This window comes from Hyperolius riggenbachi, chromosome 1 (assembly GCF_040937935.1).
Source record: "Hyperolius riggenbachi isolate aHypRig1 chromosome 1, aHypRig1.pri, whole genome shotgun sequence".
In the NCBI taxonomy this organism is placed as follows: domain Eukaryota; kingdom Metazoa; phylum Chordata; class Amphibia; order Anura; family Hyperoliidae; genus Hyperolius; species Hyperolius riggenbachi.
In genome coordinates this window covers 211761770-211777040 of record NC_090646.1, presented here as the reverse complement: position 1 = coordinate 211777040, position 15271 = coordinate 211761770, and the positions used below count along the sequence as shown (strand labels likewise).

At 46.2% G+C, this 15271-nt stretch overlaps 1 protein-coding gene across 1 annotated transcript in view; it reads right to left on the bottom strand.

The window, feature by feature from the left end:
- Window positions 1-15271, bottom strand: part of ANKRD50 (ankyrin repeat domain containing 50) — a 106353-nt gene that overhangs the window by 82618 nt on the left and 8464 nt on the right. The window lies entirely within an intron of this gene.

Here is a 15271-nt window from a genome sequence, read left to right as displayed (position 1 = left end):
AAAGACAACCGTTAGTATACGGCAGAAACAAGTGATTCTCACATGCTACAGTTCACAGTTCATATGTAAACAGCATTCAAATAACTTTATTTCAAAATGACAGACCACAGCCATGGTATGAGACCAAAAGTTCTACATAAAAAGAAAACATGACATATGACATTCGTAATACTTTCGTCATGTAACCTGGAAAGTATACATTGTAACATTAACTGAATAAACTGTGTTTGTTAATGTGTGTAACAGTAAGGAGAGTCTATACCTAACTGAATTCATAGACGTTTGTGAAACGGACAGTATGTCAAAAACCTAATAGAGGGGATTAATGATCTTAATGGAACAACCTGTCATGAGAAAGAGGTGGATCGGCTTACATTTTTACACAACTGCAGGCACCAGAAGCTGTTACGTGCTCCTTGCAGGCGTCAAGCCAGAGCACATGTACTGTACCAGTCATGAGCTTCTGTTAATGTCAGAGACACTGCATCCCCCCCCCCATGCATCACATGGATGCCATCACACGGTCACTGATAAGCTCATTCTCCTTTGTACAATGCAATAGGGAAGCACTTGGAAGAAAATGTGAAGTAAGGGCTGGTTTACACTGGATCAGCTGCAAGGAGCTTCAGGGCTGGTTTAGATAGACATCTGAACCAGCCGACCGCGGGAGCCTGGCGTCTCATTTCAAATGCTTTTCTGCAGCTGCGCTTGCCAGCGTGTGATATCTTTCATGGAAAGACACGGAAGCGTGGCAGTAAATGATCCTGAAAGCAACATGCTGCTTCCAGGATCGGCTAAGCGCCGGGCAGACTACGGCAAAAATTGTGATCAAAACGCACTGTGAGCGATAGCACGAAAGGCTGTCCATTTATCTGATTATCAGTACAGAGACGCCATCTTTGGGTGTGGGTGGGGACTTAAGTGCTTCCAGAGTCTTACGAGGGTTCCAGAGGGATGACAACACTGGAACCAGGACACTGAGGAAGGAACAGGAAGGCTCTTGAGGATCCAGAGCTTTCCGACTATATAGCTAAGTTTCTGACTTCTTTCACTACAGATCTGCTTAAATAATGTATATCGTGGTGGCCCAATGCACCTGTAGTGGAATCGCAAACTCACTCACTGCTGCACTTTGCCTGATGCACAAAGCAATTCTACCAGTATTAATGGCTGGTGGGCAGTGCATGTTACCCTACCATCACTGGAGTAACTACAATTCATGGGGCCCCTCAGCAGAACTGTGATGCACGCCCCCCCCCCCCCCCCACAACGTTCACACCCCTTTTCTTGCCTCCCTAGGTGCCCTTCACAGCCTGTGGGCCCATCTCGCAAGAGTCATAAAACCATAATGGCCATAATTATCTTCACACCCATAACAAGTGCAGCCACAAAACAAACAGCTGAACTGAGTATGTCCCCTGTATCAGAGGGAGTAAAGGTTAGTAGTTGCCCCCCTCCCCAACCTCCCGCCACCCCCCCCCCCCCCCAACCTCCCGCCACACCACCCCCCCAACAGCTCTGGGTCCCCCTGAGATCACAGAGGCTGCTCCCCTCTGAGCTGGGTCATGTTAAAAAGGACATCTGAAGTGATAGGAATATGGAGGCTGCCATATTTATTTCCTTTCAAAATATACCAGCTGCCTGGCAGCCCTGCTAATATATTTGGCTTCAGTAGTATCTTAATCACACCAGAAAAAAAGCATGTGGCTAATCCTGTCAGATCTGACAACAATGTCAAACACCTGATCTGCATTTGCTTGTTCAGGGTCTATGGCTAGAAGTATAATACTACGTACACACAATACAATTTTCCTGACAGATTTATTGTCAGAGCGACTATTTCCAACAGATCCGATCTGATCAAATTTACGTTCACTTCACTTCTATGGAAAATTGATCGGAAATCAAATCGGAACTGTTGGAAATAATCGATCCTGTAGCATGTGTACCTAGCATTGGAGGCAGAGTATCAGAAGGATAGCCAGGCAACTGGTATAAAGAAATACCGGTAGACTTAGCAGCCTCCATATACCCCTTCACTTCAGTTGTCCTTTAACATGCCCCTCGTAACCAAGTTTCATATATTTGATTTTATCTTCCACTTCCTGCTCTGAAGACAACAAACTGTGTTCTCACATCTTGTACATCAGAAAATGTAGAGCTAGTAGAAGATCTTCCATTCTCCTTTACGCTAACAATATAGCCTCATGCTAAAAAACAACCTCCAAACTGCTACCCATCAAGGCATTGTTTACATTAACTTCCTGTGACCACAGTTCCTGGTGCTCAATACCAATATCTGACATGCCCCAGTACAACTGCAATCAAAAGTAGGAAGAGCGGCACACACCACCCTCTCTATCCGAGGGACACTGTAGCCCAAGTCCCCTGGTCTAGCTAACCTAAGAATCCCATGTAATAGCTTAGTAATCAGAGAAATAATCACCCAGTAGGTAAAGCAATTGATCACTCCAAGACAGGAAATCAATTGGTTGAGTGACTGAATCTCTACCAACTTGTCTAAGTGATCTTTGTTAGGTTTCAATCTGAGTATTGCTTGAACTGCTAGCTTTGTATTACGGTACTTGACCCCTAACAATTCCTCAACCTTTCCTTCAGCAGTCATTGTCCAACTTGCCCAGTCACACTTTCGAATGACAAATTGCTCATCATCATATTGGTAGCAATAAACTTCAACAACATTCAGTCTGTGCATACACATATGCAATTTTTATTGGTCAATCACTGACTAATTTTTCCACATTCATGTAGTATGAGGGCCAAGAGATTTTGAATACTATGAACAGATTGTGTAGGTAAGCTAAGTTTGGCCAGTCAAAATTGGATGTGCGTACCAGGCTTAAGTGATTGAGTCAGTCAGAAAATTGGTACATATATGGAAAGTTTAGAGCACAGGGTTGAGATAAGGACCGTACACATGCTCAACCAAACCGCCTGATTGTGGTCTGTTAGACGACAATCTGGCGTGTGTACTCATGGCAAACGGCTAGACGAGCGACTGATAACAGGCTGTTTGCCATATCCATCCGGCGGATGAACTCACATGTCTGTTGGGGTGATATCATGCAGTTGGTTACATGTGTATAACATCTAATGAACAAAGCAATTGTTTTGGAATGCGGTCATGTCGTGCAGTCCGTTGTTTCGCTTGTGCACAGTATGTAAATTAGTTGGTCCCTCAGCTGAAGATGCATGGCAAATACAAGTTGTATAAACGTTTTGTTGCGGTGTCAGTCATGTTGTGGTGTTTAGTGGATGTGTGTACAAACCTACAGGAAGTGCAAATTCGAGTGAGTCACAGGGCAAGAGATGAAAGTGCGTGTGTGTTGGAGTGGGGGGATATTGTTTCCACACACAAAGCATGACAGCAGTCTTATTTGAAATGGTGTATTCTAGTCAATTTCAAATCCGCACTACAGATACATCCTTGCAAATATAGATGCAAAAGCACTATATAGACCCGTAGGCCATCTCCTATGCTTAGAGAACAAAGACGTCATACACATATATGCCAACGTTATATGCACCACCATCCACCGTACCTCCAAGGCCCATAGCCTGGGTGTCAACCTGGACTCTGCTCTCTCCTTCAGTCCCACATTCAAAATATTACCAGAGCCAGCAACTTCCACCTCCTCAACATCTCCAAAACTTGCCCCGTCCTGACACCAGACACTGCCAAGCTTCTCATCCATGCCCTCATCATATCCCACCTTCACTATTGCCCTACAGTCAGGCCTCCATTTCCCCCTACAATCAGTCAGTCATGAATGCAGTGGCTAGACTCATTCTTGACTTTGCTCTGCTTCCACGTCTCCCCTCTGCAATGCCCCACACGGGTCCCCTATTTGCTTCAGCACCTCTCACATGAACTAACTCGGAGATGAATTGCTGGGTCTCTCTAAAATCACATAATCATGCATCTTATAATCTGTTTGTGTCTATAACATTGTGCTATGTTGTATAACCTTGTGCTACCTCTCTGTTTGACACCCCTTGTTACCATTGTATGTATCCCTATTTCTTGTCCAACGCTGCATAATATGCTGGTGCTTTATTAATACAATAAATAATAATTCGGCACCTCTCTTAGGGGCCAATTCACTATGAACTTGATCAGTCAGGATTTCTGGCATTACAGACATAATCAGTTCTGTTGTAATACGTGTGATGGTAGCACGCTTGGTGCATTTCCTACCCATTCAATTGTATCTCATTGAATCTCATGTATTTTCATGGAAGACTCACAGATGCATCAATGTGCTGAAAGTATGTTTTAACATCCATATAAACAGAATACAAATAAAAACAAATGTTATGTGCTTAGTCACCATGCTCTATTCTGGCAATATATGGGTGGGGCTACTAGTGTAAAGACCACTATAAAACTATTAGATCATATAAATTATTGATATATACCCGCTATCACTCTATTACTGACTTGCCACCTTGCACCAGCAGATATTAAATCAGACATCAGCAGACCAGATCTAATTTAGATGGAACTGTTGCTACCCCTGCCAGTTTTGTACAGTTAAAAGTAGCTGGCTGCACTAGCATTGCTCTGAACCCCAAGTAACACACTGGGCTCATCACTTATAAAGAAACTGTACATGCTAGTAAACATCAACTGACCATACAGTGATACCATGTGACAGGAACTTGTACAAGACCAAATGTAATGTGTCCACTAGACCTGAATGTCACAGGGACAAAATGTGAGAGGAATTCCATACAGTGCAGAGTCAAGCAGTAGTAGCGGGTTGTTAAAGACCTTCTTCTCCACTCTGTTTAGGTGGACTTGGTCTTGAATACGGGGCTGGTCATCCTTTGGCATCTGTAATGGTCTTTGATTTTCTAGGGTACCTTTCAACTAGGATTTTGACACATGGGGTATTTGCACTCATCTCGACAAAGTGCATCAGTAACTTCAGCAACCAATAGTGGGTAATAAGGCCAACTCATAGTCAGCAATTCAATTCACACCAAAGATGTTCAAACTTTTAAATTCAAAAGGCAGGATCCTATGGCAATGCCATATTAAAAGTTACATCATTCCACTGCAAAATCTTGCACAAGGAAAATGCATGGATATATGCTGGATATTACATATTTTGCTGTACATGGGCAGTATGGTGGTGTAGTGGTTAGCTCGCTCGTCCCTGGTTCGCATCCCAGCCAGGTCATCATCTTCAAGGAGTTTGTATGTTCTCACCGTGTCTTTGTGGGTTTCCTCAGGGCACCCCGGTTTCTTCCCACATCCAAAAAACATACAGATAAGTTAATTGGCTTCCCCCTAAATTGGCCCTAGTCTATGCTACATGCATTACACAATACATAGACATATGACTATGGTAGAGACTAGAATGTGAGCCCCTCTGAGGGACAGTTAGTGACAAGACAATATACTCTGTACAGCGCTGTGTATTATGTCTGCACTATATAAGTATTAAATAAATAAAAAAATAGAGAGCCTCACCAATTAGAATGGATGCCCAGCTACTTTGGCCAATTTAAGAATGAGATGTCAATAGTCCCTACTGCCCCTTAGGTTGATAGTTACAGGAAACATTTTACTAAAGATCTTTAAACTGACATGCTTCTTGGCTTTCTCCCAAACAGGATGTTCAGTTCTCTGGAGAAAGGAGGAGGACGACGAGCAGCATGCATCAACTAGGAGGATGCCGACATCAGAAGACACCAGTAATCACACAATACTGTCACCTAAGACAATTGCTTCAGGTGAAGAAAACTTTGTGTGTGTACTTAGCTGAACACAACTCTCAGCCGAGGTGACAAAACACATCAATGTCCCAGTCTAGCAGCAGAAAATCCTGAAGTAAGCTGGATTGTGCCTCAACATCCAACTGCCCTCACTTGTCTATGGAAGCTATACACTGACTACATCTCACAGCAAAATTACACAATTGCCTGTACTTTTAATGTCTACCTTCAAACATTCCAATTATAGATCTAAATATACCATCTAATAGCTTGGCAAGCAGTAATCAAATGTTACCTTTCTGTGAAGCTATAAACTAGAGCAGCAGGTAAATATGTACCCATACTTATATAATGTATAAATAACTGAACTTGTCTTTTAAATTCATGATATCCATATTTGCCCCAGGACCAATGAGGAAAAGTTGTAAGGCTTTGTGTAGCTCCTTCTTGGAGTGTGCATATCATTCCAGCAGGAAATGTCCTAATCTTTAGGATACAGACCTGTACAAATGATCTGGGGACCGCACTATTAACACAAGATTATCGGCAGAGGTGTTTGTTATATGTTACTGTCATGAGGTGGCCATACCCTTATAGATTTGCAGCAGATTAGATCATCAGATAGATTTCTGTCAGATGCCTGTCAAGCCGAATCTGACAGGACTCTATCTGATGTGTGCCACACACTAGGAATAGATTTCCAAAAGATTTCAGAATGAAATCTATCTAAATGCAATATTGGACCATCAGTGGCTGGATAGTGGCTGGTTAAGGGCTCTGCCTCTGACACAGGAGACCTGGGTTCAAATCTCGGCTCTGCCTGTTCAGTAAGCCAGCACCTATTTCAGTAAGGAGTTTCTTGGGCAAGTCTCCTTAACACTGCTACTGCCTACTGAGTGTGCTCTAGTGGCTGCCTCGCAAGCGCTTTGAGTCTGACAGGAGAAAGGCGCTATACAAATACTGCAATTATTATTATTATTAGATCCAATGCAAGTCTACGGACCATGGATCTGCAACCAGCAGCAGATCGACTTAGATCTTCCATCCTGTCAGAAAGATCAAATCCATCAAAATCGTCCACATTCTATAGAGTCGATCAATCGATGGCTGATATCGACCAGTGAATGGGCCCCTTTAAAGAGAACCCGAGGTGTGTTTAAAGAATGTTATCTGCATACAGAGGCTGGATCTGCCTATACAGCCCAGCCTCTGTTGCTATCCCAAACCCCCCTAAGGTCCCCCTGCACTCTGCAATCCCCCATAAATTACAGCCGTGCTATGAGGCTGTGTTTACATCTGTAGTGTCAGTCTCGGCTGCTCCCCCGCCTCCTGCATAGCTCTGATCCCTGCCCCCATCCCTTCCCTCCAATCAGCAGGGAGGGAAGGGATGCAGGTGGGGACCGGAGTTCTGCAGGAGGCGGGGAGAGCAGCAGACTGACACTATAGAGATAAACACAGCCAGCTCTAACAAGCTGTTTGTCAGCAGCGTGGCTGTGATTTATGAGGGATTGCAGAGTGCAGGGGGACCTTAGGGGGGTTTGGGATAGCAACAGAGGCTGGACTGTATAGGCAGATCCAGCCTCTGTATGCAGATAACATTCTTCAAACCCACCTCGGGTTCTCTTTAAGCTTAAAGGAAGCCAGAGGTGAGAAGGATATGGAGGCTGACATATTTACAGACATGGGCTCACGAGTAGTTACGAGTCCCTAAGGAATCAAATTTGTGATTTAAATGAGGCTTAATTGCCTCAGGTGTGCGGCTGGATGAGAAGGGGTTAGTTACCCATAAGTCCATCGTCCTCCCTGCACTCCAAACAGCTTGCACGCGTCCTATTGGACGCGTTGCAAGCCTTACTACGCGCACATCCTCCAAGCCGGTAGGAGGAAGTGCGCGGTGGGGAGGCTTGCAACATCCAATAGGACGCGTGCAAGCTATTTGGAGCGCAGGGAGGACAACGGACTTATGGGTAACTAACCCCTTCAGATCCAGCCGCACACCTGAGGCAATTAAGCCTCATTTAAATCCCAAATTCGAGTCCTTAGGGACTCGTAACTACTCATGAGCCCATGTCTGCATATTTATTTCCTTTTAAATAATGCACGTTGCCTGGCTGTCCTGCTGATCCTCTGCCTCTAATACTTTAAAGAGAACCTTAACAGAGGGATATGGAAGTTTCCTTTTAAACAATACCAGTTGCTTGGCAGTCCTGATGATCTCTTTGGCTGCAGAAGTGGGTGAATCACACACCTGAAACAAGCATGCAGCTAATTCAGTCTGACTTCAGTCAGAGCACCTGATCTGCATGCTTGTTCAGGGGCTGTGGCTAAAAGTATTACAGACACAGGAGCAGCAGGAGAGTCAGGCAACTAGTATTATTTTAAAAGGAAAAATCCATATCCTTCTCAGTTTAGGTTCCCTTTAAGACAGAGTTCCCCAACCCTGTCCTCAAGGCCCACCAGCAGTGGATGTTTTGTGGAAATCCACAGAGGTAGTTAATCAGCTCTGCTGAGACACTAATTACCTCACCTGTGGATGTTTGTGGTTTCCTGCAAAACATGTACTGTTGGTGTGCCTTGAGGACAGGGTTGCGGAGCCACAGACCCTGAACAAGCATGCAGATCAGATGTCTATGACAAATAAGCTGCATGCTTTTTTCCGGGTGTTTGATTTTAGGACCTACTGACCAGAAAGATCAGGACTGCCAGTCAACTGGTATTGTTTAAAAGGAAATAAATATGGTAGCTTCCATGGGTAAAATTGGTCAGTGATTGGCCAATCAAAATTGGATGTGTGTATTCACTTAAGGTTGTTACACACCTTCAATTTAAATTGGCCAAATTGCTTTGCTGTCCTGCTGATCCTCTGGCCTCTAATACTTTTAACCGTACAACCGTAACAAGCATGCAAATCAAATGTTTGTGACAAAAATGTCAAGGTTTTCCACATACTTTTTCAGGGATGTTATTCAGACATTAATGAAGCCAAAGATCAGCAGGACTTCCAGGCAACAGGTATAGTTTAAAAGGAAAAAAAAATACGGCAGTCTTCATTTACCTCTCGTTTCAGGATTCCTTTAAAATAAACACAGTGTGCCTGCAAATAAATATTACATACTTACATCGCCGTCAGTTATAACTGAAAGGAAACCTGATGTGCAAGGTAATGTCCAAATTTCCCTAAGGCTCAAGCAATATTACGGGCTAGGGCCTAAGCTCACTGACGCAGTTGTGTCCACTTTTCAGTCACACATCAAAGTTACAGATGCTGAAAAGCGGAGAGAAGCGGATTCAACTGCGTTTAGTCGGCTCAGGCCCTAAAGGGCCCATTCACACTAGAAAATAGCAAAACCGTAGCACTTAGCGCTACCGTTGTCCATGGGTGATTTTACCACGATTATCACGGTAAAAATCACTGGACACTCACAATTCCCGACGATCACCATCAGTGCTTGTTTAAGCAATGTACCGCGATCGCTTGAGAATCGCAGCAAAATTCGGCAGGCAACAAGTTTCGCAATTGCCGTTAATCATGTAACGCTCGCGATCATTGGCAATCGCGGCAGTGAGTTCACTGTCATATAGTTATAATTGCACTAGCGCTTTAAAAAGCACTAGCGCTTCAGAGGTTAGCGGGAATCACCAGTTAATCGCCGCAGTGAGAATGGGCCTTCATGGAGTGCTGAACTGGAAGCAGTTATGGGGCCTGATTCACAAAGCGGTGATAACTCAGTTATCACGCCTAAAAGACTTTAGGCGTGATAACTTTTGCACTAGCTAAACAGTTATCACGTGAAGTGCATTTCGCGGACTTTTGTGAGCGCAAAAGTCTGCGAATTGCGGCAAATTGCGCGCGCAAAAGTCCGCGATCGCGCGAATCGCGGCAAAATGCACTTCACGTGATAACTGTTTAGCTAGTGCAAAAGTTGTCACGCCTAAAGTCTTTTAGGCGTGATAACTGAGTTATCACCGCTTTGTGAATCAGGCCCATGGGGTCATTGCCATTTTTATAATGGAAGCCGTAAAATTATACTGATCACAATGGAAAAAAAGGACACAGGAAAGGAGAAAGAGATTGATGAGAAGACTACATGGTAAGCATGACGTGTACAGGTCTTCTCCCCAGAATTTTTTTCCAGCCGGGTGGCATGTAATAGTAGCTGAGTGGCATGAAAAAGTAGCCAGGTGGGGCGAGATGAGAGAATGCAGGGCTGGTGCTTCTGTGTGCAACTCTGCTTATAGTATAGGAGAAGGTGAGCCGATGACAGCCGGGTGCAGCACCTGGCTAACAGAGCCTGGGGAGAACACTGGGCTTGTTTTGTTTCTGTTCGGTTTGCTTTAATGGTCCATTTTCGCTATGGATCAGTTCCCATTAGCATGTGTACAGCATCAACAAAAGATCCAGTGTGCCAGATTATCTCGTCTGATTGGATTGTTTCCATTGTAAAGCTGGGTCTACACGCTGCGATTTGGCTTATCAATCGAGCCGATTGATAAGATCCGACAGGTCCGATCTCGCCGCCGCCGATTCCCTGCTCATTCCCCACGAGCGGACAATGGCAGGGAATCGAGCGGAAGATAAGCGGCGCCGGTGGGGACGAGCGGGTATCGAATCCGGCGGACGAGCGGGTATCGAATCCGGCGGACGAGCGGGTATCGAATCCGGCGGACGAGCGGGTATCGAATCCGGCGGACGAGCGGGTATCGAATCCGGCGGACGAGCGGGTATCGAATCCGGCGGACGAGCGGGTATCGAATCCGGCGGACGAGCGGGTATCGAATCCGGCGGACGAGCGGGTATCGAATCCGGCGGACGAGCGGGTATCGAATCCGGCGGACGAGCGGGTATCGAATCCGGCGGACGAGCGGGTATCGAATCCGGCGGACGAGCGGGTATCGAATCCGGCGGACGAGCGGGTATCGAATCCGGCGGACGAGCGGGTACGCGCGGGGATGCGGAAGAGGCAATCCGGGGGGTAATTGAGCCACCGGATCGCTACGTGTAGATGTAGCATAATGCCTAAAGCCCTCTAATGTCCACCATGCTTTTGTCCCTCATTACCCTCCCTATAGCCTAGTGATGCACCTGTACAGCACTCAAATCCTGATTCCTGCAGGCTTCAAGGGAACCTTAACTGAGAAGGCTATGGATGTTTCCTTTTAAACAATACCAGTTGCTTGTTAGTCCTGCTGATCTCTTTGATGTATTAGTGGCTGAATCACACACCTAAAACAAGTGTGCAGCTAATCCAGTGTGACTTCCGTCAGAGCACTTAATCTGCATGCTTGTTGAGGGGTTGTGACTAAAAGTATTACGGACACAGGATCAGCAGGAGAGTCAGGCAACTGGTATTACTTTAAAAGTAAAAATCCATATCCTTCTCAGTTTAGGTTCCCTTTAAAGAACAACAGAAGTGAGAAGTATATGGAGGCTGCCATATTTATTTCCTTTTTACAATACCATCTGCCTGGCTGTCCTGCTGATCCTCTGCCTCTAATACTTTTTGGCCATAGACCCTGAACAAGCATGCAGCAGATCAGGCGTTTCGGACATTATCGTCAGATCTGACAGGATTAGGTGTATGCTTGTTTCTGATGTGTGGTTCCGACACTACTGCACCCAAAGATCAGCAGGACTGTCAGGCAACTGGTATTGCTTAATAGGAAATAAATATGACAGCCTCCATATCGCTCTCACTTCAGTTGCCCTTTAATGTTTATGTACACATCTTTAGGCTCAGTTCACACTGCAAAACACAACTGCTAAGCACTTAGTTATTGTGCTTTTGCAATGTGATTTTCAAAGGAATGTGCTTTTCCTAAAACTTGAAACGCTGCGGTCAGAACACCTTCATATAGAGTGGCACTGCACTAATGCTTTGCCGAATACAATTGCAGCGCAATCACCCACATGGTGAACCAGCTCTCAGTCAGGTTTTAAAGGGAACCTTAACAGAGAGATATATGGATATTTACTTTTAAACAATACCAGTTGCCTGGCAGTCCTGATAATCTCTTTGGCTGTAGAAGTGGCTGGATTACACACCTGAAACAAGCATGCAGCTAATCCAGTCTGACTTCAGTCAGAGCACCTGATCTGCATGCTTGTTGAGGGGCTGGGCATACACAGCATTTTGCTTCCTTATCAATCGAGCCGCTGATGGCTCGATTGAGAATATCCGACAGGTCCGATGACCTGCCGGATAGATTCTCTGCTCGATCCCCGCCGGCGGACAATAGCGGGGAATCGAGCGGGTGATAAAGAGCGCCAGCAGGGACGAGCATGGATGTTCTGGCATCGAGCCAGCGGCTCGATCCGGCGCATAATTGGCTAGGTGTATGCCTAGCATAAGAGACACAGGATCAGCAGGAGAGTCAGGCAACTGGTATTATTTTAAAAGGAAAAATCAAGATCCTTCTCAGTTTAAGCTCCCTTTAATTACTATTTCTAGCACAGACGAAGATGTCCCTATCAGCTTGTAACCATTCATTGGAATAGAAGTATTTTCAGCTGTGACACAGACAATGGAAACATTTTCCAGGGCTGTGGAGTTGGAGTCAGAGTAATTTTGGGTACCTGGAGTCAGAGTCAGTGATTTCATAAACTGAGGAGTCGGAGTCGGGAGTCAAAGTCAGATGATTTTGTACAAAATCCACAGCCCTGGTAAGTAATACACTAAGGAGTCGGAGTCGAGGAGTCAGAGCCATTTTGGTACCCGGAGTTTGAGTTGGAGGTTTCATAAATTGAGGAGTTGGGAAATTTTTGTACCGACTTCACAGCCCTGATATTTTCTCACTAGAGCAGAAAGAGTTAAGTTCATATGACTGTCTGGAGGACTTGCTCACTTCCTTTCCTGATATCTAGGCATAAGTCCTGTAGCCACCACAAAAACAACAAAGATTTAAAGGGAACCTGCCATATGGATTTCCTTTTAAACAATACCAGTTGCCTGGCTATCCTAATAATCTGCCTGTAATACTTTTAGCTATAGACCCTGAACAAGCATATGCAGATCAGGTGTTTCTGATTAGCTGCATGCTTGTTTCTGGTGAACTCAGTTGGAGCTAGGAAGCATGTAGTCCACTCGCACGCCTCATTCAATTGCGCTCCCAAAAGGCTGTGAATGGCGGCTGCGGCTGGGAGTTTATGTGCATATATGGCTAATATACAAGATGGCGCCAGGATAGGTAGCCACGGCCACAGGGCTCCGGCTGTAACTGTGTTTTCCCACCTTTCCTGGGCTTCCCTCCTGGCCATGGCACACTGCAGGGGCTTGTTCCAGCTCCCCCTCTTCATCGGTGCAGTGTGCTGTGCGCTTGTTTCCCGGGCTCCGGCTCCCCAGCGCTCGCTCTGAGAAGGACAGGCTCGCCATGTCGCAGACCTCAGCTGACTCGCCACACGTGGTGTCGCTGATGTTGGAGCTGCAGTGGATCCGGACTCCACACCAGCTGGGTCGTCGCTGAGGCTCGGCCCACCAGGGCCCCTGACCCGGACAGGACCATCGACGCCCCTTCCTTCCACTACCGAAGCGGACACATGGAGGAGAGAAAGCAGCCGACCGCAAGCTGCACCACGTGGTTTGCTGTGCCGCCGCTGCTAGGGAGGCCGGGACGCCGCCAGCGCTGCGTGAGCAGGAGACCCAGAGGTAGTGCCACCGCTTCCCCAGCTGTGCAGAGCCCCCCTGGCCATGGCGGGAGCTCCCTCTGGATCACACTTCATCTGACCCACCAGGGTGCCCTCTTTGTGTCGGCTGCTGGGCCATCGATACCAGGGGAGACCTCTGCCGCAGGATGGGCCAGCTGTGGCCGCTGCCACTGTGCATATGTGCAGGACGGGTCAGTAATTACTGCCGCCGGCTGCAGCACATAAGCCAAGCCACTGCCCTAGTCCTGGCCTCTCTCCCTGCAGCCCCCATGGTGGCATGGGTAGCAGAGCAGCAGACAGAGACCTCTCAGGCCACCACTGCAGGCTCAAAAGCCATTGCAGCCCCCCCCTCCCTGGACGCACTGCACTACAGCCAGCCATTCCCATGCAGACCACCTGCACTGGATCTGGTTGTAAGCCTGAGCCTAATCTTTTCAATGCATTAAACTGCACCAGGCCGTAACATAAAGCAAGCATGGCATGGACTGTTTTTCTCCACCTATGGGGACCCTCGGACTCTATCTCTATTCTATCGCTCCTTTTTTCTCTGTCTCTCTCACTGCCTGCATTTTCCAAGACATGCGGTGGAGTGTCTGTTATTGCTGCAGAGCAGTTGAGCGCCGCACAGAATGTAGCAGGCAGCTCCGCTCAACATAGCACTCAAACGGACCCATCTAGCTAAATGTTTTGTGTAATGTGCAATGTGAAATGTAACGTAACAAGATGACTGCTTGCATATCTCTAAAACTACTTATTCTATGTTTCTGCTGTTACTGTACCATCACCGACCCTGTATGTGCCAAAAATAATTCCGGGTACAATCCCCATTGTACTTGGCGAAATAAATGATTCTGATTCTGATATGCATAGTGGGGCATGTGTGCAGTTTGGATACACGCATGCACAGGATGCTCACAGCCGCAGCTGCTGTGCACAGCCGATCATGAGAGCACACAAGTAAACAGAGCATGCACCCTTCACGGAAGGACTGAGGGGCAAAGTTGCAAGATGCAGGGTAGGTCTACAAAAGCTGTGGGTCAACAGAGTTTATAGAGGCACAAAAGAAGCTTCAGGTATGGCTATCTCATAATTACATTGTCAGTTCAGGTGTGCTTTAAGGGCTTGTTAACACCTAAGTGGGAATCGCACGATTCCCGCTCACTGCAAACCGCTAGCGTTTTTTGAAGACGCTTAGCTCATGTTATCCTATGCCAGTGTTCTCGCTACCGCAATTGCGGAGGTTTTGAGATTAGCGATAATCTCAAACGCGTTACCTGCAGCGTTTTAGCGGCGATTCTGGAGCGATCGCGATTAGCATGTATAGAACCGCTAATCGCGATCGCTCCCAAAACACTACTTTGTCCAGCGATTTTTCCTCGTCAATCGTGGAAAAATCACTCCCGCAAAGAGCTAGCGGTAATCGCTAGTGTTTTGCGATTTCAAGTGTGAACGGGGCCTAAAGGAAACCTGCAACAATGGAAAGAAAAATTGCTATTGCTAATCCTTCCTTATGAATTACTATTTGTGAGTTTTTTGCTAATCATGTGGTTTTAGTATTTCACTCAGGGTTTCCCAGCCAACCAAGTTGACAGCTGTTACTCTTTGACTGATGTTGTTCAGTGCAGCCTCCATGTTCATTTCAGACCACTTGCAAGGTGACAATTGTTTATTGCTGATGGGGAGCAGAAGGCAGTGACAGACTTCAGTAAGTAAATCATAACACCATAGTGTTGTATTGTATAGCACCTCAGTAATTGTAGCACCAGGTTCAAATCTCACTTTCTGCATGGAGTTTAATGTCCACCCCATGTTAGCATAGATTTCCATTGTAAACTCTGGCTTCCTACTGGACACCCAAAACACTGCAATAACTGAACTCCCCCC